This window comes from Loxodonta africana, unplaced genomic scaffold (assembly GCF_030014295.1).
Source record: "Loxodonta africana isolate mLoxAfr1 unplaced genomic scaffold, mLoxAfr1.hap2 scaffold_75, whole genome shotgun sequence".
Taxonomy (NCBI): domain Eukaryota; kingdom Metazoa; phylum Chordata; class Mammalia; order Proboscidea; family Elephantidae; genus Loxodonta; species Loxodonta africana.
Genome location: NW_026975484.1, coordinates 962,728 through 990,601, shown reverse-complemented (window position 1 = coordinate 990,601; position 27,874 = coordinate 962,728).

Below are 27,874 nucleotides of genomic sequence, written 5' to 3'. Positions count from 1 at the left end.
TTAAAAAAAATGAGGACACTGAAGTTGGAAAAGCTAACGTGCCTAACTTTCTTAAGTTCTTATTGATGGTAAATTGAAAGTTAGGTATCATAACTCAGTGCTTCAATAACAGTCATTATTTATTTAAGCAGAAAAAAGTACCTTATTGCTTACAATGTATTAAATAATTATAATTATGAATACACCAAATTTAACTCAATTTCAGATGGAACCCCAAATCTACATACATGGATAAGTATTTTTATTTTTGTCTATAGTTGCAAAGACTGTCGTTTACTTAGTTTGCTCAGAATGACAGCTATTGTTCCGCCATGCCAGATGCAAATCAAGTTTAAAAACATAAGGTGTAGTCACGTAGAATGATTACTACATATGTCGTTAAAAAAAAAAAAAAGAACTTGCTGTGCAGTCAATGGCAACCCCGTGTGCCTAAAAATCGAAATGTGCTTCATAGGGTTTTCAATATGGATCATATTTTGGAAGTAGATTTCCAAGCCTTTCTTCTGAAGCAGCTTTGGGTGGACTCGAATCTCCAGCCTTTTGTTTAGCAGTTGAGTGCAGCATTTACAGTTTGTACCACCCAAGGAACCCACTATGTCATAAAAAAAACCACCCATAGGAGTCTGCAAAAATAATTAAGCTTTTAAACTTGGTCATTGTATAATATTTTTAAGTATTAACTAAATGTTAGTTATTAATGGAATGTCTAGTTACACAAGGCTTTGCAATGCAGCAAATTTTTCTCTTTATCTACTGTCTCTATCATGACTGTAATCCTAATACATAAAAATAACAATGATTGTACCTTCCTTATTGCTGTAATGTTGTTTCCAAATTCTGAATGATGTGGGCAAGCCTATTATATTTGTAACCTTAATATTTTCATGTGCCTGTACAGTGTATTCTTCTTAGAGATATTATAGAATTTATATACGATTGGATTATAATCATCAACTTACTTTTTTTTTGTTACACTGGAAATGAACAAGCACAAAAGCCATTCTTTTCCATCACTGAATCATTTCCTATGTAGATACTGAAATTTGGGAATAAAGAGATGAATAAATACATGAATAAAAGGGATATGTAAAAGATCTCTGAGACTGTTTAAATCACAGACAAATGTAAGGTACCACCAAGACTTACAGGTTTTAAATTCCTCAGAGAGAAGTCACCATGTTCATTTCTCATATTGGAACGCACTGTGTTCCAGATCTTAAAAGGATATAGATACATATAAAGACCAAAATATTTTTTAATTATACTAAAAATCTGCATAACAATACTTTTCATGATTTGACAAGTACTTCAAGTTTTTTTTTTTTCAAATGCTTCACTTTGTAAGTAGTCTACAATTTAACAATGAAGTCTGTTAAACAAAATTTTCTAGTCAACATAATTTGGGAGAACAAGAAAAGAAAATTTGAGATTGTAATGCTTCTAAAATATAGTCATTAATTAATGTTTTATATTTTAAGCCAGATAAATCATTATCACAACACTGTTCATATAACTTGTGGGGTTCATATAATTAAAAGAATCATAAAATCAAAACCCGCTGCCATCAAGTCGATTCCGACTCATAGCGACCCTATAGGACAGAGTAGAACTGCCCCATAGAGTTTCCAAGGAGTGCCTGGCAGATTCGAATTGCTGACCTCTCGGTTAGCAGCCATAGCACTTAACGAGTACGCCACCAGGCTTTCCAAAATAATCATAGTGTAGCCTAAATTTATTTTTGTAGTTCGCAATGGGGAACTTTTATAATTTACAGAAAAATAGAAGTGAAATGTGTTTTAGTTTTAGTGCATTTACTTTGCATGTTTTAGAAAAACTATGAATATCTCCTAAGAAGTTCTAAAAACATGAAAATTTTATAAAAATTACTTAATCTCATGATCAATATTTATGCAGAAAATATACATTAAATTTCACAAAGTATAAAGCTCTGTATTCAAAGTGCAACACAATAGTATGTATTGAACTGAATTTAATGAATAATGACACAGAGCGTGGAAATTCTATAAACATTACTGAAAACACTATCAATATTCACCTTGAAAATACACAAGAAATTACATACATTTGAAACACTACATTTGAAGTACGAAGCAATAATAACTGTGTCTTTTAAGAGCTGAGAAAATAAACAGAATTAAAACAACTTTACTCCATCTTAGTTACAGTGTGCCTTCAAGGAAAATGTAAGGTTTTCAGAAAATTCAGTAGGAGAAATAAACTTTACCATATTTTCAAATATGTTAATAGGCACTGCATTGGACAAACTCAGGCACAGCAGTTAAACTGAAGGATTTGCAAAATATCAGATCAAATGATGTGACAGGTAAAGAGACTCTAAAAGAACAAGCATACCTGTACAAACATCTATGAATTTCAGGTTTACATTTCATTGTTCTTTATACGCCCTCCCCCCAAAAAAACTGTTGGCGTGGAGTCGATTCCAACTCATGTCAACCACATGTATCTGTATTTTTGCTAAAAAAAAAAAAAAAAAAAAAAAAACAGCTCCAAATTTGTAGAAAACACTACCTTCTGGAGGAAGTTTTCAAAGACTTGTTTTACTTCCTGGTTCCTCAGGGAATAAATGAAGGGGTTCTGCATGGGGACACCAGAGGTGTTGAGAATAGAAACTCCTTTGGTCAATGATGCCTTTCTTTTGCAGAGGGATTGGCATACATGAAGATGCAGCTTCCATAAGAGATGGAAATGACAGTCATTGACAGTCATGTGGGAGGAACAAGTGGAGAAAGTTTTTTTTTCTCTTACTGGAAGATCGGATTCTCAGAATAGTCCTGATGACACACATGTAGGACAAAATCATTAATGCCAAAGTGAATAACAAAGAAACCAAAGCCAAGTAAAAACCAATTACTTCTAGGAGCCATGTATTTGAGCAAGGTAGTTGTAAGAGGGGAAAATAGTCACATGCAAAGTGATCAATGACTTTGGAAGCACAGTAATCTGGGGGGGAAGAAGCATAAGGGGTGGGAATATGGTCAGAAACCCTCTCAGCCACACACATGACACAAGCAAGGAGCAGAGTTTCCTGTTCATGGTGCTCGTGTAATGCAGGGGCTTGCAGATGGCCACATAGAAGTCATAGGACATGGCTGTCAGAAGGTAAAATTCTGTCACCCTCATGAAAATAAAGAAGACTTGAGCTGCACAGTTGTTATAGGACGTGGTCTTATCCCTGGTGATAATTGCACCCAGAAATCTGGGAATGCATACAGTTGTAAAGGAGATTTCAAGCACTGTGACCACTGTGTAGTTGTTCATTTCTCTCTCTCTCTCTTCAATTTTTCTTCTTTTAATCCCATTTAGACAAAAAAAGTATTAAGGGGAAGAGATGAAAGATATAATTCATCATGATCAGCATCTAATATTCTAAAATATCCTGTATAATCCATGCAATTTTTTTCTTATTTTTAAGATCTTGTTGGCATTCTTTTAATACACATTTATTAGTTATTTTATATTAAAAATACAGTAGTAGATAGGAAATCTTCACACAACAAAGCACATCTTTGGGAGACAATGAATAAAATAATTGTCATTTTATGTCTATTTACGCAAACTCTGATTACAATTTTGTTGAAACAGTCATAAGAATTACATAGCCCTTTCTTTTCACTCAGATAATTTATTAGACAATCTATCTCCTAGAAAAAGAAATGGGTTACTTTAACTTACCAAAAAGTAAAAGTCAAACTTAGAAGCCTGAAGTAACAACTCATTATTTTTTTTAGGATATAAGAAATCAGTTGCCTTATTACAAGTAATATATTTAAATTTTTAACCCTAAGATTTATGGGTCTAATTGCCAAGACCATATGAGTACACTAAATACAATTACTACAAGACAGAATAAGTAACCCAATTATTTAAAAAATACAAAAGTTTCAATTACTCACTGGTTTGTCTTCTTATTCCATCACGATCTTTAATGTTCCACTTCTGTATGGCTTCCTAAAAATGTACATGCATGTATTTAAATAAAAACATTTTTATTTTTGAACTGAAAGAGGCATAATGTATTTATTTTTCATTTTGACTGAAGCACAATTTGAAAAGTGACTGCTAGCCTTTTATCTTATCAACTCTGTCTCTGGATTACGGCTCATTGCATTTTCCATGAAATTATCTTCCTGAGTGTCTTAGTATAATGTTGCTGCAACAGAAATAACACAAGTGGATGGGCTTTAACAAAGAGAAATTTATTTCTTCACAGTGAAGTAGGGTAAAAGTCCAAATTCAGGGCATCAATCTTTCCCCAGATAGGAGCTTCTCCATGGATGGACCCCAGATCCAAAGGACTCGCTCTGCTCCTGGTACTATTATCTTGGTGGTATGAGGTCCCACATTTTCTGCTTGTTTCCCTTCCTTTTATCTCCTGTAAGATAAAAGGTGGTGTAGGCCATACCCCAGGGAAACTCCCTTTACATTGGATCAGGGATGTGACCTGGGTAAGGGTGTTATAATCCTACCCTAATAGTTTTTAACATAAAATTACAATCACCAGATGAAGGACAACCACACAATACTGGGAATCATGGTCTAATCAATTTGACACGTATTATTAGGGTACACAATTCAACCCATGACACTGAGTTATTAAGGTTTTGGGAAAAAATGTTTCATTCCCTTGTAGTTCCGTCTCACAGTTATCTTCTCCATAAGTCCACTTATCCAAATGGATATCCAGAAAAGTTAAGAAAAAACTTCTTTCATTTTCCTAACCTACTTAGCTTGTTCCCAAGTATTCAAATGCTATTTTGAATGTAGTAATAGTTTATCAATTCTATTAAAATCTTGACAGCTATCTCCTTTTGATTTTAGAGAGTAAAATTTCTGTTGTGAAGAATAAAATGTAAAATCGTTTTATACCTTCCAACAACTAGCAACATTCACACTAATCATACTTTATTTTATAATGGCTTAAAGGCAGTTTTTCAGGACATGAAAAGTAGAACGTCAGAAACCTTCAAAAGATGTGGAAATATTTTTAACCTCAGCAAAGACTGTGTACTGATCTTCTGGAAACCAGACAAAGTCAGGCCACATCTCTGCTATATTATAGACCATAAGGGAAATCTGGAAGGGGCCCTTGCATTTCTCAGTAACCTGCTCACTCCTCTCCCTAGCAGATCTCTCTTGAGAAGAGTTATATTCATCCTTGCATCCCACAGAGGACCTAAGATGGTGACTTCTATGTAATATTTATATCCATTAATAAGTTGCTTAATATTCATCCTTACTTCATATTATATGAGTAATAAAATAAGAAACCCACTTTCTTATAAAAGGTGAAATTTTGATCAAATTTGTAAAGAATTGTCTTCATTAGAAATGTGAAAGTTTTGAACATATGCTTTTCAGTTGGCAGCTGAGAATGTTAACCATTTGCACCAACCAGGGAATCCCATTATTAAAATTCACTTCTTTATTTGTCTAAACCTAGTAAATATATACAATTTCAGAACTGTGAAAACATATACCTATAATTTTACCACTGCATGTTTAGTATTTGTGATCTATTTCTCTTAGTTTTAGAGCATTGAAAAGATTTTGTTTACGCTGGCGGCAAACCCTCTATACAACAAAGACCCCCCCAAAAAAAGTGAAACAAGTATATTTATGACAAGCTAGAAGCCCTGAGCTTCAAAGGCAAGTTTAGAAAAAGAACAGAGGGGAAGGGGGAAGAAGAGACAGTACAGAAGTAGAGAGGAGTTACTGGGCCTGAATCTCGGAAAGCCCTCAGGCATCATTCCAGAGTGGCGGCACTAGGTTGGTACTAGCATTTTGCCACAGTTTCCTTAGGGAGAAGCAGCCAGCCACACAGCCTACTCATACCTTCAGAACCAGAGAAGAATGGCACTCTCAGCAAAAGCTAAGTACTTCCGTATGTTTCACCGCGCCCCCCACTCACAAGCCAGCTTCAGGGGCTGAATTCTCTGGGCCTGAGATAGGCACTGTTGAGTGCCTAGAGCCATCCTCCCAGCCATGGAGAAGGAAAAAATTTGCAATTGGGGGAAAAGATAATTTGCCAGCTCCACTAACCAGGGGAGCTCAGCACAGAAGTGGCCCCTGTCCAGGCATAAACAGTCCGTGGACTTTGAGCACCTTTCCCCTCTGCATGGACCTGTGTGGGCCTATTTCAGGAGACTAGGCCCTTGTTGGCAGACTCTAACCATTTCAGCTGTGCGGCGGAAAGGTGGGTGATGTTTAGCATTGCTTTGCCCGTTAAACAGGGTCCTCACCTACCCACATGATGGGCCTAAGGACTGATAGCTCCACTCAGGTCACTCAGCCACCCACTACAGGGGTCCAAGGATAACTGGTACCTCCCAGTCTTTACAACCAAAAATATTAGGAGCCCATGGTCTGTCTGAAGAACCCACCCACCTGCGCACTCTAGGGAACAGGGACGCGCTTTCCTCAGAGACACTTGGGAGTCAGCTCTCAGCCCCACGCCTTTTTCAGAGTGTGACCCCCTGCTGCAATCCGATATTGGTATATACACCAATTACCACTGCCCCTCTAAGACTGTAGGACAGAGCCTGTACCACACACTTCATGATCAGCTACCTGGACACCTGAGCTGAATCCATACAAGAAAAGTGAATGGACTCCTAGAATGATATAACTGATAACAGCTCTTTCCATCTGAGGACAGGACGACAGTGTTCCAAAGGTGAAAATAATCAAGCTAGCTCACTCAGCCAACCCATTTGGGCATATCAAAACAAAACAAAACAAAGCAAGAGGCTACGATACAGTAAGCAGGAATAAACTAATATAATAACTCATAGATGGCTCAGAGACAACAGTCAATATCAAGTCACATAAAGAAACAGACCATGATCACCTCAATAAGCTCTCAAAACAAAGAATCCAGGGATCTTCTAGATAAAAGTGCAATCCTGGAATTACCAGAGGCAGAATACAAAAGATTAATATACAGAACTCTTCAAGACATCAGGAAGGAAATGAGACAATACGCAGAACAAGCCAAGAAACACACAGATAAAATAATCGAAGAAATTAAAAAGATCATTCAGAAACATAATGAAAAATTTAATAAGCTGGAAAAATCCATAGACAGACAGCAATCAGAAATTCAGAAGATTAACAAAAAAATTACAGAATTACACAACTCAACAGAAAACCGGAGGAGCAGAATTGAGCAAGTAGGAGCCATAATTTCTCAACTTGAAGATAAATCACTTGGCAGTAACATATTTGAGGAAAAATCGAATAAAAGAATTTTAAAAAATGAAGAATCTTTAAGAATCATGTGGGACTCTATCAAGAGAAATAACCTGCGAGGGACTGAAGAATGAGAACAGGGAGGGATAACAGAAAATATGTGGAGAGAATTGTTGTTTTTTGGCAGAAAACTTCCCTGATATTGTGAAAGATGAGAAGATATCTATCTAAGATGCTTATCAAATTCCACATAAGGTAGATGTTAAAAGATAGTCGCCAAGAGATATTATAATCCAACTTGCCAAAGCCACAGATAGAGAGAGTATTTTAATAGACAAAAAGTCACCTACAAAGGAGAGTCAATAAGAATAAGCTCAGACTACTATGCAGAAACCATGCAGGCAAGAAGGCAATGGGATGACTTATTTAAAAAAATTGAAGGAAAAAAATTGCCAACCAAAAATCATATATCCAGCAAATCTGTCCCTTAAATACAAAGGGGAAAGTAGGACGTATCTAGATAAATAGAAGTTTAGGGAATTTGTAAAAAAAAAAAATATGAGAAATACTAAAGGGAGCTCTTTTGTTAGAAAATCAATAATATCAGGCATCAACCCAAGACTAGAACACTGGACAGAGCAATCAGAAGTCAACCCAGACAGAGAAAAAAAAAAGCAAGATAAAAAAAAACTCAACATTAAAAAAGTAAGAGGGACTAAGAAATGTAATCATAGATCTTCCATATGGAAAGGACGATACGGCGATACAAAGAAGTGAAAGTAAGGTTTAAATTTAGGAAACTAGGGGAAAACTTAATCTGTATGCTGAACAAATAATCCGAGAAGCTGGACTATATGAAGAAGAACGGGGCATCAGGATTTGAGGAAGACTCATTAGCAATCTGCATTAGGCAGATGATACAACCTTGCTTGCTGAAAGTGAAGAGGACTTGAAGCACTTACTAATGAAGATCAAAGACCACAGCCTTCAGTATGGATTACACCTCAACATAAAGAAAACAAAAATCCTCACAACTGGACCAATGAGCAACATTATGATAAACAGAGAAAAGGTTGAAGTTGTCAAGGATTTCATTTTACTTGGATCCACAATCAACAGCCACGGAAGCAGCAGTCAAGAAATCAAAACACGCATTGCATTGGGCAAATCTGCTGCAAAGGACCTCTTCAAAGTGTTGAAGAGCAAAGATGTCACCCTGAACACTAAGGTGCGCCTGACCCAAGCCATGGTATTTTCATTCGCATCATATGCATGTGAAAGGTGGACAATGAATAAGGAAGACCGAAGAAGAGTTGACACTTTTGAATTGTGGTGTTGGCAAAGAATATTGAATATACCATGGACTGCCAAAAGAACGAACACATCTATCTTGGAAGAAGTGTGGCCAGAATGCTCCTTAGAGGCAAGAATGGTGAGACTGCGTCTTACAAACTTTGGACATGTTGTCAGGACGGATGAGTCCCTGGAGAAGGACGTCATGCTTGGCAGAGCACAGGGTCAGTGGAAAAGAGGAAGACCCTCAAAAAGGTGGATTGACACAGTGGCTGCAACAATGAGCTCAAGCATAACAACTATTGTGAGGATGGCGTGGGACCGGGCTGTGTTTTGTTCTGTTGTGCATAGGGTCACTATGAGTCGGAACCAACTCGACATCACCTAACAACAACAGGGGTAAATAATAAGGTAACCAAAAGGAGACAAAGTATTCTACTCATCAAAATAAAATACAAGAAAAAACACACAGCAGAAACAAAATCAACAACAAAGAGTATGAGGAAGGGACTATATATAATCTACTCAGCACATAAAATTAAGTGGGAAAAAGAAACTGTTAATAACACACACAGAAAGACATCAAAATGATAACATTAAATTCATACACATCCATAAGCACGCTGAATATAAACGGACTAAATGTACCAATAAAGAGACAGAGAGTGGCAGAATGGATTAAAAAACACAATCTGTCTGTATGCTGCCTACAAGAGACACCTTAAACTTCGAGACACAAACAAACTAAAACTCAAAGAATGGAAAAAATACATCAAGCAAACAACAATCAAAAAAGAGCAGGAGTGGCAATATTAATTTCTGACAAACAGGCTTTAAAGTTAAGTCCATCATAAAGGGTAACAAACGACACTATATAATCATTAAAATTATTTTTTTATAAAAAGAAGATATAACCATATTTAATGTTTATGCACCCAATGATAGGGCTAAAAGATACATAAAACAAACTCTATCAGCATTGAAGAGTGAGATAGACAGCTCCACAATAATAGTAGGAGACTTCAACACATCACTTTCAGGAAAGGACAGGACATCCAGAACGAAGATCAATAAAGACGCAGAAGATTTAAATGCCACAATCAACCAACATGACTTCATAGACCTACAGCAAACAAGTATACTTTCTTTTCTAGTGCACATGGAACATTCTCTAGAATAGACCACATATTAGGTCATAAAGCAAGCCTTAGAAGAATCCAAAACGTGTAAATATTACAAAGCATCTTCTCTGACCATAACGTTATAAAAGTGGAAATCAATAACAGAACAAACAGGGAAAAGAAATCAAACACTTGGAAACTGAACAATACCCCGCTCAGAAAAGATTGGATTATAGAAGACATTAAGGATGAAATAAAGGATTGCATAGAATTCCATGAGAATGAAAACACTTCCTATCAGAACCTTTGGGACGCAGTGAAAGCAGTGCTCAGAGGTCAATTTATATCAATAAATGCACACATACAAAAAAGAAGAAAGGGCCAAAATCTAAGAATTATCCCTACAACTTGAATAAATATAAAGAAAACAACAAAAGAAACCCTCAAGCACCAGAAGAAAACATTTAATAAAAATTAGAGCTGAACTAAATGAAATAGAAAACAGAAAAACAATTGAAAGAATTAACAAGACCAAAAGTTGGTTCTTTGAAAAAATCAAAAAAAATTGATAAACCATAGGCCAAACTCACCAAAGTAAAACAGGAGAGGAAACAAATAAGCTGAATAAGAATTGAGATGGGTGATATTACAACAGACCCAACTGAAATTAAAAGGATCGTATCAGATTAGTATGAAAAATTGTACTCTAACAAATTGGAAAACCTGGAAGAAATGGGTGAACTCCTAGAAACACACTATCTACCTAAACTAACACAAACACAGATAGAATAGCTAAATTGACAGATAACAAAAGAAGAGATTAAAAAGATAATCAAAAAACTCCCAACAAAAAATGTCCTGGCTCTGACAGCTTCACTGCACGGTTCTACCAGACTTTCAGAGAAGAGGTTACTCCACTACTACTAAAGGTATTTCAGACCATAGAAGAGGAAAAAATACTCCCAAACTCATTCTATGAAGCCAGCATATCCCTGATACCAAAATGAGCTGAAGACACCTAAAAAAGAAAATTACAGACCTATGTCCCACATGAACTGATACGCAACAATCCTCAACAAAATTCTAGCCAATAGAATTCAACAACATGTCAAAAAAATAATTCACCATGACCAAGTGGGATTCATACCAGGTATGAGGGTTCAACATTAGAAAAACAGTTAATGTAATCCACGACATAAATAAATAAAAGACAAGAATCACATGATTTTATGAACTGATGCAGAAAAGGCATTTGACAAATTCAACACCCATTCAGGATAAAAACTCTCAGCAAAATAGGAATTGAAGGAAAATTCCTCAACATAATAAAGGGCATGTATACAAAGCCAACAGCCAACATCACCCTAAATGGAGAGAGCCTGAAAACATTCCCATTGAGATCGGGAACCAGACAAGGATGCCCTTTATCACTGCTGTTATTCAACATTGTGCTAGAGGTTCTAGCCAGAGCAATTAGGCTAGACAAAGAAACAAAGGGCATCCGGATTGGCAAGGAAGAAGAAAAATTATATCTATTTTCAGACGACATGATCTTCTACACAGAAAACCCTAAGGAATCCTCCAGAAAACTACTGAAACTAATAGAAGAGTTCAGCAGAGTATCGGGATACAAATAGACATACAAAAATCAGTTGGATTCCTCTACACCTACAAAAAGAACTTCAAAGAGGAAATCACCAAATCAATACCATTTACAGCAGCCCCCAAGAAGATAAAATACTTAGGAATAAATCTTACCAGAGATGTAAGAGACCTTTACAAAGAAAACTGCAAAACACTTCTGCAAGAAACCAAAAGAGACCTACTTAAGTGGAAAAACCTACCTTGCTCATGGACAGGAAGCCTTAAAATTATAAAAATGTCTATGCTGCCCAAAGTGATCTATGTATTTAATGCAATTCCAATCCAAATTCCATGACATTCTTTAATAAAATGGAAAAACAAATCCCCAACTTCATAAGGAAAGGAAAGAGGCCTCGGATAAGCAAAGCATTAATGAAAAAGAAGAACAAAGTGGGAGGCCTTACTCTACCTGATTTTAGGACCTATTATACTGCCACAGTAGTCAAAACAGCTTGGTACTTGTACAAAAGCAGATACTTAGACCAACGGAACCGAATTGAGAATCCGGACATAAATCCATCCATACATGAGCAGTTGATATTTGACAAAGGCCTGAAAACAGTTAAATGGGAACAAGACAGTCTTTTTAAAAACGGTGCCAGCATAACTGGATATCCATCTGCAAAAAAATGAACCAAAACCCATACCTCACTCCATGTACAAGAACAAGCTCAAAACAGATCAAAGACCTATGTATAAAATCTAAAACGACAGAGATCATGAAAGAAAAAATAGGGACAACGTTAAGAGAAACAGTACACAAAACATTACTAAAAATGCAGAAGACGAAGTAGATAACTGGGAGCTCCTAAAAATCAAACACCTACACTCATCCAAAGACTTCAAAAAAGTAAAAAGATTACCTACAGATTGAGAAAACGTTTTTAGCTATGACATTTCTGATCAACACCTGTTCTCTAAAATCTACATGACAGTGTAAAAACTCAACTGAAAAACACAAACAACCCAATTAAAAAAATGGGCAAAAGACGCTTCACTAAAGAAGACATTCAGGTAGCTAACAACATGAGGAAATTCTCATGATCATTAGCCATTAGAGAAATGCAAACCAAAACTACAACGAGATTCCATCTCACTCCAGCAAGGCTGGCATCAATCCAAAAAACACAAAACAATAAATGTTGGAGAGGCTGTGGAGAGATTGGAACCCTTATACGCTGCAGGTGGGAACGTAAAATGGTACAACCACTTTGGAAATCCATTTGGCGCTTCCTTAAAAAGCCTAGAGAAATAAGAGCCTTTACATGAACAGATATATGCACTCCCATGTTTATTGCAGCACTGTTTACAATAGTGAAAAGATGGAAGCAACCAAGGTGCCTATCAACAGATGAATGGATAAATAAATTATGGTATAGTCACACAATGGAACAGTACGCATCGATAAAGAACAGTGAGGAATCTGTGAAACATTTCATAACATGGAAGAAACTGGAAGGCATCATGCCGAGTGAAAATAGCAAGTTGCAAAAGGACAAATATTGTATAAGACCACTATTATAAGAACTTGAGAAATAGTTTAAACTGAGAAGAAAACACTCTTTTGTGGTTATGAGAGGGGGGAGGGGGAGGGGGAGAGAGGGGCATTCACTAATTAGATAGTATATAAGAACTACTTTAGGTGAAGGGAAAGACAGCACAGAATAGAGGGGAGGTCAGCACAATTGGACTAAACCAAAAGCAAAGAAGTTTCCTGAATAAACTGAATGTTTTGAAGTTCAGCGTAGCAGGGGCAGTGGTTTGGGGACCATGGTTTCAGGGGACATCTAAGCCAAATGGCATAATAAAATCTATTAAGAAAACATTCTGCATCCCACTTTGAAGAGTGACGTCTGGGGTCTTAAACGCTAGAAAGCAGCCATCTAAGATGCATCAATTGGTCTCAGCCCACCTTCATCAAAGGAGAATGAAGAACACCAAGGACACAAGGTGATTATGAGCCCAAGAGACAGAAAGGGCCACATGAACCAGAGACTACATCAGCCTGAGACCAGAAGAACTAGATGGTGCCCGGCTACAACCAATGACTGCCCTGACAGGGAACACAACAGAGAACCCCTTAGGGAGCAGGAGATCAGTGGGATGCAAACCCCAAATTCTCATAAGACCAGACTTAATGGTCTGACTGAGACTGGAAGGACCCCAGTGGTCATGATCCCCCATCTGTTGATGGACACCTTGGTCGCTTCCATCTTTTTGCTATTTCTGTAGGATATAGTCCAAGGAGTGGGATTGCTGGATGGTATGGTATTTCTAATTCTAGTTTTTTAAATAAGTGCCAAATCGACTTCCAAAGTGGTTGTACCGTTTTACATTCTCACCAGCAGTGTAGAAGTGTTCCAGTCTCTGCACAACCTCTCCAACATTTATTGTTTTGTGTTTTTTGGATTAATACCAACCTTGTTGGAGTGAAATGGAATCCCAATGTAGTTTGGATTTGCATTTCTCTAATGGCTAATGATTACGAGCATTTCCTCATGTGTCTGTTAGCTATCTGAATGTCTTCTTTAGTGAAGTACCTGCTGATATCTTTTGTCCATTTTAATCGGGTTATTTGGCTTTTTGTAGTCGAGTTTTGCAGTACCACGTAGATTTTAGAGATCAGATGCTGATCAGATAAATACATCATAGCTAAAAACTTTTTCCCAGTCTGTAGGTAATCTTTTTACTCTTTTGGTGAAGTCTTTGGATGAGCATAGGTGTTTGATTTTGGGGAGCTCGCAGTTATCTAGTTTCTCTTCTACATTGTTAGTAATGTTTGGTTTACAGTTTATACCATGCATTAGGGCTCGTAGCATTGTCCCTATTTTTTCTCCCATGATCTTTATCATTTTTGACTTGATATTTAGGACTTTGAGGCATTTTGAGTTAATTTTTTCTCTCTGTGGATGGTGTGAGATACGGGTCTTCTTTCTTTCTTTTTTTTTTTTTTTTTTTTGCAGATGGATATCCAGTTATGCCAGCACCATTGGCTAAACGGAGTGTCTTTTCTCCATTTAACTGAGTTTGGGTCTTTGTTAAATATCAGCTGCTCACATGTGGATGTATTTATGTTGGGATTCTCCATTCTGTTCCATTGGTCTATGTATCTGTTTTTGTACAAGTACCAGGCTGTTTTGACTGTCATTAGGTAGAGTGAGGCCTCCCACTTTGTTCTTCTTTTTCAGCAATGCTTTACTTATCCAGGGCCTTCTTCTCTTCCATATGAAGTTTGTGATTTCTTTCTCCATCTTATTAAAAAATGTTGTTGGAATTTGGGTCAGAATTGCATTGTATCTATAGATAGCTTTTGGGAGAACAGACATTTTTACAATGTTAAGTCTTCCTATCCATGAGCAAGGTATGTTTTTCCACTTATGAAAGTCTTTTTGGGTTTCTTGCAGTAGTGTCTTGTAGTTTTCTTTGTGTAGGTCTTTTACGTCTCTGGTTGGATTTATTCCTAAGTATTTTATCTTGTCGGGGGCTACTGTAAATGGTTTTGATTTAGTGATTTCTTCTCTGATGTTCTTTTTGTTGGTGTGTGGTGTGTGTGACGGAATTCAATTGATTTTTGTATGTTTATCTTGTATCCCAATACTCTGCTGAACCCTTCTATCAGTTTCAGTATTTTTCTTGAGGATTTTTTAGGTTTTTCTGTGTATAAGATCATGTCATCTGCAAATAGAGTTACTTTTACTTCTTCCTTTCCAATCTGGATGCCCTTTATTTTCTTTTTGTAGCCTAATTGCTCTGGCTAGGACTTCCAGCCCAATGTTGAATAAGACTGGTGGTAAGTCTCATCCTTGTCTGGTTTCTGTTCTCTAGGGGATTACTCTCAGGCTCACTCCATTTAGGATGATGGTGGCTGTTGGCTTTGTATAAATGCCCTTTATTACGTTGAGGAATTTTCCTTCTATTCCTATTTTGCTGAGAGTTTTTATCCTGAGTGGGTATTGAACTTTGTCAAATGCCTTTTCTGCATCAATTGATAAAATCATGTGATTCTTGTCTTTTTTTTTATTTATGTGGTGGATTACATTAATTGTTTTTCTGATGTTGAACCATCCCTGCATACCTGGTATGAATCCCACTTGGTCATGGTGAATTATTTTTTTGACATGTTGTTGAATTCTCTTGGCTAGAATTTTGTTGAGGATTGTTGAGTATCAGTTCATGAGGGACATAGGTCTGTAATTTTCTTTTTTGTGGTGTCTTCAGCTCATTTTGGTATCAGGGATATGCTGGCTTCATAGAATGAGTTTGGGAGTATTCCGTCCTCTTCTATGGTCTGAAATACCTTTAGTAGTAGTGGAGTAACCTCTTCTCTGAAAGTCTGGTAGAAGTGTGCAGTGAAGCTGTCAGAGCCAGGACATTTTTTGTTGGGAGTTTTTTCATTATCTTTTCAATCTCTTCTTTTGTTATCTGTCAACTTAGCTGTTCTACCTGTGTTTGTGTTAGTTTAGGTAGATAGTGTGTTTCTAGGAGTTCACCCATTTCTTCCAGGTTTTCCAATTTGTTAGAGTACAGTTTTTCATAGTAATCTGATATGATTCTTTTAATTTCATCTGGGTCTGTTGTAATATCACCCATCTCATTTCTCATTTGGGTTATTTGTTTCCTGTTTTTCTTTTGTCAGCCTAGCCAATGGTTTACCAACTTTGTTAATTTTTTCAAATAATCAGCTTTTTGTTTGTTAACTCTTTCAATTGTTTTCTGTTCTCTAATTCATTTAATGCTGCTCTAATTTTTATTATTTGTTTTCTTCTGGTTCCTGAGGGTTTCTTTTTTTACTCTCTTTATTTGTGTCCAAGTTGTAGGGACAGTTCTTTGATTTTGGCCCTTTCTTCTTTTTGTATGTGTTCATTTATTGACATCAATTGACCTCTGAGCACTGCTTTTGCTGTATCCCAAAGGTTCTGATAGGAAGTGTTTTCATTCTCATTGGATTCTATGAGTTTGTTTATTCCCTCCTTAATGTCTTCTATAATCCAGTCTTTTTGGAGCAGGGTATTGTTCCATTTCCAAGTATTTGATTTCTTTTCCCTGCTTTTTCTGTTTTTGTCTTCTACTTTTATGGCCTTATGGTCTGAAAAGATGCTTTGTAATATTTTGATGTTTTGGATTCTGCTAAGGCTTGCTTTATGACCTCGTATGTGGTCTATTCTAGACAATATTTCATGTGCACTAGAAAAGAAAGTATACTTTGCAGCTGTTGGGTGGAGTTTTCTGTATGTCTATGAGGTCAAGTTCGTTGATTGTGGCATTTAGATCTTCTGTGTCTTTACTGAGCTTCTTACTGGATGTCCTATCCTTCACCAAATGTGGTGTGTTGAAGTCTCCTACTATAATTCCAGAGCTGTCTATCTCACTTTTCAATGCTGTTAGAGTTTGTTTTATGTATCTTGCAGCCCTGTCATTGCGTGCATATGTATTTAATATGGTTATATCTGCCTAGTAAATTGTCCCTTTAATCATTAGATAGTGTCTTTCCTTATCCTTTGTGGTGGATTTAACTTTAAAGTCTATTTAGTCAGAAATTAATATTGCCACTCCTGCTTGTTTTTGATTGTTGTTTGCTTGATGTATTTTTTCCATCCTTTGTGTTTTAGTTTGTGTCTCTAAGTCTACGGTGTGTCTCTTGTAGACAGCATATAGCTGAATTATGTTTTTTTATCCAATCTATGACTCTCTGTCTCTTTATTGGTGCATTTAGTCCATTTACCTTCAGGGTAATTATAGAGAGGTATGAATTTAGTGCTGTCATTTTGATGCATTTTTCTGTATTGTTGACAGTTTCATTTTCCACTTACTTTTTTGTGCTGAGAACTTTTTCGTTGTAAATTGTGTGTTCGTCTTTTTCGTTGTAGATGAATTTCTTTTTGCTGAGTCTTTATGTTTACCTTGGTTTTTATTTTGAAGTTTGGGATTGTTAGTCTTATTTGTGGTTACCTTAATATCTACCCCTGTTTTTCTAAGTATGAACCTACTTTGTATCTCCCTACATTGCTTTGATTTCCTCTCCATATGGAAGGTTTATGCCTGCTGCATTTCATCCCTCTTTATTGATTATTGTCATCTTTTACATAATGATGTCAGTGATTCCACGTTTTGAGCATTTTTAAAAATCTTATTTCATTTTTGTGATTTCCCTATCTTAGTTGATATCAGGATGCTCTGTTCTGTGGCCTTGTGTTGTGTTGATATCTGATATTATTGGCTTCCTATCCAGAGAATTCCCTTAAGTACTTCTTGTAGTTTTGGTTTGTTTTTTGCAAATTCTCTAAGCTTGTGTTTATTTCTAAATAACTTAATTTCCCCTTCATATTTGAGAGAGAGGTTTGTTGGATATATGATTCTTGGCTAGCAATTTTTCTCCTTCAGTGCTGTGTGTATGTCATCCCATTGCCTTCTTGCCTGCATGTTTTCTGCCGAGTAGTTGGAACTTATTCGTATTCATTCTACTTCGTAGGTAACTTTTCATTTATCCCTGGCTGCTCTTAAAATTTTCTCTTATCTTTGGTTTTGCAATTTTGATGATAACATGTTTTGGTGATTTTCTTTTGGGATCTGCCTTTTACGTGGTTCAATGAGCATCTTGGATAGATAACCTTTCATTTTCCGCCATGTCAGGGAAGTTTTCTGCCAACAAATCTTCAATAATTTTCTCTGTATTTTCTGTTCTCCCTTCCTCTTCTGGAATTCTAATCACACACAAATTGTTCTTGATAGAGTCCTACTTGATTCTTAGTGTTTCTTCATTTTTCTAAATTCTTTTATCTGATTTTTCTTTAAGTACATTGGTGCCAAGTGCCTTATCCGCCATCTCCACAATTCTGCATTTCAATTCCTCAATTCTGCTTCTCTGACTTCCTATTGATTTGTCTAATTCTGTAATTTTATTGTTAATCTTTTGGGTTTCTGAATGCTGTCTCTCTATGGATTCTTGCAGCCTATTAAATTTTTCATTATGTTCTTGAATAATCTTTTTAATATCTTCAACTGCTTTATCTGTGTGTTCCTTGGCTTTTTTTGTACATTGCCTGATTTCATTCCTGATGTTGTCCCTGAAGTCTTGAAGTGTTCGGTATGCTAATCCTCTGTATTCTACATCTGCCAATTCCAGGATACATCTTCCTCTGGGAGAGACCTTGATTCTCTATTTTGGGAGTTTGTAGAAGCAATCATGGTCTGCTTCTTTATGTGATTTGATATTGACTGCTGTCTCTGAGCCATCTATAAGTTGTTCTAATAATTTATTTTATGTTTGCTGACAGTGTCCTTTTTGTTTTGCTTTGTTTCGATATACTCAGATAGGCTACTAGAGTATGCTAACTTGGTCATTGGAGCCCTTCAAGCACTAATGTCCTGTTACCAGATGGTTAGAACTGTTACCAGGTAAATAAGCCTATGAGTCCATTCATTATTCTTTAATAGAATCAGCTCAGGTGTCCTGACAGTCAGCCACCTACTGTGTGGTTTAAGCTCTCACCTACTATCTTAGAGGAGTAGTGGTGATGGTTGTATACACTGGTTTCTGGTAGCGGCAGGGGGTCGCACCCTGAGGAGAGTAGGGTGCTGACAGCTTTCCCCCAACTGTCAGTGAGGATGTAGCGTCTCTGTTCTCTACAGTGCTCTGTTGGGTGGACTCTGCAGCTGTGCCTTAGGCACCCAATGCTTATATCCGTAAAGACTGGTAGGCACCATTATCCTCAGATCGCTTTCGCATGGTGCTAGGTGGCATGGATTAAGCCTCAGCCCTCCGGTCTGTACTGTGGGTAGGTGAAGGCTCTGTTTAATAAGTAGAGCAGTATCAGACCTCCAAAACCTGCCTCTCCATCACACAGCTGAAACAATTACAGTCAGACCTCTAACAGATTTGCCTTTGCATTATAATAGCCACCTGGTTGGGAACATAATTTTGAGGTTAATGAATAGCTTGAACGTGATGAATGCATTCTAACAAATATATCTCATCAATTTAATCTGTATATTGAGGTGTTTATGACATTTTACTTCTTTTGTTGTAGGTTACCCTTGAGTCATCAGATTATTAACCACCTGATAAATCCACTAGAATCCTTCCTACCTACTTAAGGTGGCCTAGTGAATCCAGGGTTTCTGATAAATGCACTCATTTTAATACAATGAGCTCAGTGTAAAATCATGTGTTTCCTTCCCTGACTTTTGTTATGAGAATCCATTTCAAAATAATTTTTCATATTTATGATCAAATTAATGAGCAAAATATTGTAAAACTTTTAATACCTATGCTCTCCTTCTAAGTAAGAATTTTTCATCCCATGGATAATGGCAGACCTGATACATGTTATACACTAAAAGACAGTCTAGGAGTGGTAAATACACTCATAAGAAGAATTTTAAAGGCAACTACTTCAGGTGAGGTAATCAGTGAGTTCTAAACAATGCATGACCAATCTCATGAGGTAGAGGAAGAGGGATGCTTCTGTTGGCAAAGGAGGTTGGGTGGAACTTTTAGATTCAGGTACGCAGAGTCATTGAAATTCACAGAGACAGTGTCATCTGAGTTCAAAATTCTTCCATCTATTTGTTGATTCATTTAACAAACATTTTACTGACTGAGTGATCTACATCAAGCCATTTGGCAGGCAATTCTGAGCAAAATGTTCTCTTTGCTCACAAAATGCTCGTAATTTATCAAGAGAAAAGCTGTTTTGGTAAGTTGTAAAAATTGCTATCATATTGATAATCATACCACTAGGCTTCTCCTTCTACTAGGCTTGTGTCATCCTAAATAACTACTTGTGAAATAAAAAATTAGACAGTGAAAAACTTATGAATAGCAGCTGAACATTGTCTAATATAATGCTGGAAGGTTGGAAGCCCCTCAGGTTGGAAGGCACTCAGAGTATGACTGGGGAAAAGCTGCCTCCTCAAGGTACACTCGACCTTAATGATGTAGATGGAGTCAAGCTTTTAGGACCTTCATTTGCTGGTATGGCATGACTCAGAATTAGAAGAACCAGCTGCAAGCATCCACTAATAATCAGCATGGAATTTATGAAGTATGAATCTAGGGAAATTGAAAGTCAACAAAAATTGTATGAAACGTATAAAGATCAATATCCTAGGCATTAGATAGCTGAAAAGGACTAGTAGTTGCCGTTTGGGTTAAGGCAATCGTATGGTCTACTATGCCAAGAAAGACAAATTGAAGAGGAACAGCATCACATTCATTGTCAAAAAGAACATTTCAAGATCTATCCTGAAGTACAATGCTGTCAGTAATAGAAAAATATCGACGTGCCTACAAGGAAGACCAGCTAATACGACAATTATTCGAATTTAAGAATCAACCACTAAGGCCAAAGATGAGGAAATTGAAGATTTTTACGGATTTCCAAATCTAAAATTGATCAAACATACTGGTAATTACTGGTGAATGAAATGCGAAAGTTGGAAACAAAGAAGAAGGATTGATCAATAGTTGGAATATGTGGCTTTGGTGATAGAAATGACACCAGAGATCCTGTGATAGAGTTTTGCAAGACCAACAACTTCTTCACAGCAATTATCTTTTTTTCAATAACATAAATTGCAACGATACACATGGATCTCACCAGACAGATTGCACAGGAATCAAATTGACTCCATCTGTAGAAAGAGGCAATGGAAAAGCTCAATATCATCAGTCAGAACAAGGCAAGGGGCCGACTTCAGAACAGATCATCAACTGCTCATATGTAAGTTCACGTTGAAGCTGAAGAAAATTAGATCAAATCCACAAGAGCAAAATACCACCTTGAGTATCCCACCTGAATTTAGACACCATTCCAAGAATAGATTTGATGCACTGAACACTAATGACTGAAGACCAGACAAGTTGTGGAATGACATTAAGGACATCAGACACGAAGAATGCAAAAGGTCATTAAAAAGGAAAGACCAAAATGGATGTCAGAAGAGACTCTGAAACTTGCTCTTGAATTTTGAGTAGCTAAAGCGAATGGAAGGAATGACGAAGTAAAATAGTTGAACAGAAGATTTCAAAGGGTGGCTTGAGAAAAAAAAAATTGAGAAGACATAGTAAAGTATTATAGGGAAATGTACAAAGACATGGTATTAGAAACCAAATGGAAAGAACACACTCAGCATTTCTCAAGCTGAAAGAACTGCAGAATAAATTCAAGCCTTGAGTTGCAATATTGAAGGATTCCGCTGGGAAAATACTGAACAATGGAGGAAGCATCAAAAGAAGATGGAAGGAATACACAGAGCCACTGTACCAAAAAGAATTGGTCAATGATCAACCATTTTAGGAGACAGGATATAGCCAAGAACCAATGGTAGTGAAGGAAGAAGTCCAAGCTGCACTGAAGGCATTAAGAAAAAAAGGGTCTAGGAATTAAGAGCTACCAATTGAGTTGTTTCAACAAATGGATGCAGTACTAGAGGTGTTCACCTGTCTATGCCAAGAAATTTGGAAGACAGCTACCTGGCCAGACAAAAGTGCCCATTCCAACGAACGGTGATCCCACAGAAAGTGGAAATTTTCAAACAATATCATTAATATCACACACAAGTAAAATTTTGCTGAAGATCATTCAAAAGCAGTGGCGACAGTACATTATGGGAACTGCCAGAAATTCAAACTGGACTAAGAAGAGGACATAAAACAAGGGTTATCGTTGCTGTGTAGATCATAACAAATTTGGATAACACTACAAAGAACGGGAATTCCAGAACACTGAATTGTGCTTATAAGGAAACTGTACGTGGACCAAGAGGCAGTTGTTCAGACAGAACAAGGGGGTTCAGCAAGGTTTAAAATCAGAAAAGGTGTATATCAGGGTCATATCCTTTCGCCATATTCATTGAATCTGTATGCTGAGCAAATAATCCAAGAAGATGGAGTACATTAAGAAGAATGTGACATCTGGATTGGAGGAAGAATCATTAACAACCTGTGATATGCAGAGGACGTGACCTTGCTTGCTGAAAGCCAAGAGGACTTCAAGCACTTACTGATGAATATCGAAGACTAGAGCCTTCAGTATGGATTACACCTCAAAATAAAAAACAACAACAAAAAAACCCAAATCCAAAACTCTTCACAACTGGACCAATTAGCAGTATCATGATAAATGGAGAAAAGATTGAAGTTGTCAAGGATTTCATTTTACTTGGATTCACAATCAATGCCCACAGAAACAGCAGTCAAGAAATCAAAGGATGCATTGTACTAGGAAAACTGCTGCAAAAGACCTCTTTAAAGTGTTCAAAAGCAAAGATGTTACTTTAAAGACCAAGATGTGTCTGACCCAAGCCATAGTATTTTAGCTCGCCTCATATGCAGGCGAAAGAAGGACGATGAATAAGGAAGATCAAAGAAGAACTGATGACTTTGAATTATGGTGTTGGCAAAGAATACCACGGACTGACAGAAGAATGAACAAATCCTTCTTGGAAGAAGTTCAGCCAGAATGCCCCTTAGAAGCAAGCATGGTGACACATTATCTCACGTGCTTTGGACATGTTATCAGGTGGGGCCAGTACCTTGAGAAGGACATCATGCTTGGAAAAGTAGAGGGTCAGAGAAAAAGAAGATTCTCAACTAGATGGATTGACACAGCAGCTGCAAAAATGGGCTCAAACATAGCGGTGATTTTGTGAATGGGGAAAGACAGGCTGTGTTTCTTTCTGTTGTACGTGATGTCGCTGAGTCACAACCAACTGATGGTAACTAACAACACAAATATTTGTTCTCAAGTACGTGGTTGGGCAACAATCTAGCTAACCGAATTTTAATATATTGCATAATGGAGTCCAGAAAATGTTTCCTGTTTGAGATAAAACCTCTGATCAGAAGAATTACTCATAAAGATTGAGGGTAGTGAAGAATCAGAATCTTGTTGACGTGTCATATAGTGTTTAAATCATTTCTAGTTATCTGTTGGAATAATGTCCCCTCAGATTTGTATTCAAAACAATTTACAATTTTTAGCTTATTATTATTATATGGAATTGGTAGATCCTCAACACCAGCCTCCATAAGAGATTACTTTTCCTTCCTTCCTTTTATTTTAATTAACTCCTTTGAGTCTCTTATGAACAACCTGATAAAACTGTAGCAAGTGTGCAATTTTGTGCACAATTGCAAACATAGTCATTCTTTGTTATGAAAAGTGGGTTCCTTTAATCTGAGAGCGTTCCTAAAATATTCTTCTCTTAGAAAAACATATTTTCATTTAAGTTTAAGTAATTAAGGGAAAAAAGTAGGGAAAAATTCTATCTGGCAATTAGAAAGCATATTCTAATTGAGTTATCGATAGTATCCTGGTCCTGTGATTTTTGTAGAGTGTGTGAAATTGGGAAATATTAACAGATGGGTATACTTTCCCAATTGCCCCTCTGATTTAAAGCCTTCTCAAGAAAAACACTGGAATTAAAGTTCTTATTCAAATAACTGAATGTTTTCTAATATTACAAAAGCAATAATATTCATCATTTATTGTTTGACTTTTGTTTATACCATATGCCCTTATGGGAAAAAGAGTATCAACACTCCCTGCATATGGCAAATCACTTGTAATTTGGAATAAATGTCTAGATAATAAAATTAGACAACTCTACAAATACAATGGTAATTACCATTGACATCTCAGGCGTCACATATTTTCTATATGTAGATGCAGTACTCAAAGCTGTCTGAATATACAGGGATACATATAAACTGTAGCGTGATAGATTTTTTTAAAATAATTTTTATTGTGCTTTAAGTGAAAGTTTAAAAATCAAGTCAGTCTCTCACATATAAGCTTATATACACCTTACTACATACTCCCATTTACTCTCCCCCAATGAGCCAGCCCGCTCCCTCCTGCCAGTCTCTCCTTTCGTGACCGTTTTGCCAGTTTCTAACCCTCTCTACCTTCCCATCTCCCCTCCAGACAGGGGATGCCAACACAGTCTCAAGTGTCCACCTGATACAAGTAGCTCACTCTTCATCAGCATCTCTGTCCAACCCATTGTCCAATCCCTTCCATGTCTGATGAGTTGTCTTCGGGAATGATTCCTGCCATGGGCCAAGAGAAGGTTTGGGGACCATGACCGCCGGGATTCTTCTATTCTCAGTCAGACCATTAAGTCTGGTCTTTTTATGAGAATTTGGGGTCTGCATCCCACTGATCTCCTGCTCCCTCAGGGGTTGTCTGTTGTGCTCCCTGTCAGGGCAGTCATCGGTTGTGGCCAGGCACCATCTAGTTCTTCTGGTATCAGGATGATGTAAGTCTGTAGTTCATGTGGCCCTTTCTGTCTCTTGGGCTCATAGTTATCGTGTGACCTTGGTGTTCTTCATTCTCCTTTGATCCAGGTGGGTTGAGACCAACTGATGCATCTTAGATGGCCACTTGTTAGCTTTTAAGACCCCAGACGCCACACTTCAAAGTGGGATGCAGAATGTTTTCATAATAGAATTTATTTTGCCAATTGATTTAGAAGTCCCTTTAAGCCATAGTCCCCAAATCCCCGCCCTTTCTCTGCTGACCTTCAAAGCATTCAGCTTATCCCAGAAACTTCTTTGGTTTTGGTCCAGTCCAGTTGAGATGAACTTCCCTGTATTGAGTGTTGTCCTTCCCTTCACCTAAAGTAGTTCTTATCTACTAGGTAATCAGTAAATAACCATCTCCCACCCCCTCCCTCCCCCCTCTCGTAACCACAAAAGTATGTGTTCTTCTCAGTTTATACTATTTCTCAAGATATTATAATAGCGGTCTTATACAATATTTGTCCTTTTGCATCTAAGTTCACTCAGCGTAATGCCTTCCAGGTTCCTCCATGTTATGAAATGTTTCACAGATTCGTCGCCGTTCTTTATCAATGCATAGCATTCTATTGTGTGAATATACCATAATTTATTTAACCATTCATCTATTGACGGACACCTTGGTTGTTTCCAGGTTTTGCTATCGTAAACAGTGCTGCAATAAACATGGGTGTGCATATATCTGTTCACGTAAAGGCTCTTATTTCTCTAGGGTATATTCCGAGGAGTGGGATTTCTGGGTTGTATGGTAGTTCTATTTCTAATTTTTTAAGAAAATGCCAGATAGATTTCCAAAGTGGTTGTACCATTTTACATTCCCACCAGCAGTGTATAAGAGTTCCAGTTTCTCCGCAGCCTCTCCAACATTTATTATTTTGTGTTTTTTGGATTAATGCCAGACTTGTTGGAGTGAGATGGAATCTCATCGTAGTTTGAATTTGCACTTCTCTAATGGCTAATGATCGAGAGCATTTTCTCATGTATCTCTTAGCTGCCTGAATATTTTCTTTAGTGAAGTGCGTGTTCATATCCTTTGCCCACTTTTTGATTGGGTTATTTGTCTTTTTGTGGTTGAGCTTTAACAGAATCATATAGATTTTAGAGATCAGGCGCTGGTCGGAGAAGTCATAGCTGAAAATTTTTTCCCAATCTGTAGGTGGTGTTTTTCCTCTTTTGGTGAAGTCTTTAGATGAGCATAGGTGTTTGATTTTTAGGAGCTCCCAGTTATCTGGTTTCTCTTCGTCATTTTTGGTAATGTTTTGTATTCTGTTTATGCCTTGTATCAGGGCTCCTAACGTTGTCCCTATTTTTTGTTCCATGATCTTTATCGTTTTAGAATTCATGTTTAGTTCTTTGATCCATTTGGAGTTAGTTTTCGTGCATGGTGTGAGGTATGGGTCCTGTTTCATTTTTTTGCAAATGGATATCCAGTTATGCCAGCACCATTTGTTAAAAAGATTATCTTTTCCCCAATTAACTGACACTGGGTCTTTGTCAAATATCAGCTGCTCGTATGTGGATGGATTTATATCTGGGTTCTCAATTTTGTTCCGTTGGTCTATGTGCCTGTTGTTTTACCAGTACCAGGCTGTTTTGATTATTGTGGCTGTATAATATGTTCTAAAATCAGGTAGACTGAGGCCTCCCACTTTCTTCTTCTTTTTCAGTAATGCTTTATTTATCTGGGGCTTCTTTCCCTTCCATATGAAGTTGATGATTTGTTTCTCCATCACATTAAAAAATGTCATTGGAATTTGGATCGGAAGTGCATTGTATGTATAGATGGCTTTTGGTAGAATAGACATTTTTACTATGTTAAGTCTTCCTATCCCTGAGCAAGGTATTTTTTCCACTTATGTAGGTCCCTTTTAGTTTCTTGCAGTAGTACCTTGTAGTTTTCTTTGTATAGGTCTTTTACATCTTTGAAAAGATTTATTCCTAAGTATTTTATCTTCTTGGGTGCTACTGTAAATGGCATTGATTTGGTGATTTCCTCTTTGATGTACTTTTTGTTGGTGTAGAGAAATCCAACTGATATTTGTATGTTTATCTTGTATCCCGATACTCTGCTGAACTCTTCTATTAGTTTCAGTAGTTTTCTGGAGGATTCCTTAGGGTTTTCTGTGTAGAAGATCATGTCATCTACAAATAGAGATAATTTTACTTCTTCCTTGCCAATCCAGATGCCCTTTATTTCTTTGTCTAGCCTAATTGCTCTGGCTAGAACCTCCAGCACAATGTTGAATAAGAGCGGTGATAAAGGGCATCCTTGTCTGGTTCCCGTTCTCAAGGGAAATGCCTTCAGACTCTCTCCATTTAGAATGATGTTGGCTGTTGGGTTTGTATAGATGCCCTTTATTATGTTGAGGAATTTTCCTTCAATTCCTATTTTGCTGAGAGTTTTTATCATGAATGGGTGTTGGACTTTGTCAAAAGCCTTTTCTGCATCAATTGATAAGATCATGTGGTTTTTGTCTTTTGTTTTATTTATATGGTGGATTACATTAATGGTTTTTCTAATATTAAACCAGCCTTGCATACCTGGTGTAAATCCCACTTGGTCGTGGTGTATTTTTTTTTTTTTTGATATGTTGTTGAACTCTATTGGCTAGAATTTTGTTGAGGATTTTTGCATCTATGTTCATCAGGGATATAGGTCTGTAATTTTCTTTTTTTGTGATGTCTTTACTTGGTTTTGGTATCAGGGATATGGTGGCTTCATAGAATGAGTTAAGTAGTATTCCAATATTTTGTGTGCTTTGAAATACCTTTAGTAGTAGGGGTGTTAACTCTTTTCTGAAAGTTTGGTAGAACTCTGCAGTGAAGCCGTCCGGGCAAGGGCTTTTTTTTGTTGGGAGTTTTTTGATTCCCGTTTCAATCTCTTTTTTCGTTATGGGTCTATTTAGTTGTTCTACTTCTGATTGTGTTAGTTTAGGTAGGTAATGTTTTTCTAGGAATTCATCCATTTCTTCTAGGTTTGCAAATTTGTTAGAGTACAATTTTTCATAATAATCTGATATGATTCTTTTAATTTCAGTTAGGTCTGTTGTGATGTGGCCCTTCTCCTTTCTTATTCAGGTTATTTGTTTCCTTTCCTGTATTTCTTTGGTCAGTCTGGCCAATGGTTTATCAATTTTGTTAATTTTTTCAAAGAACCAGCTTTTGGCTTTGTTAATTCTTTCAATTGTTTTTCTGTTCTCTAATTCATTTAGTTCAGCTCTAATTTTTATTATCTGTTTTCTTCTGGTGCCTGATGGATGCTTGTGTTGTGCGCTTTCTATTT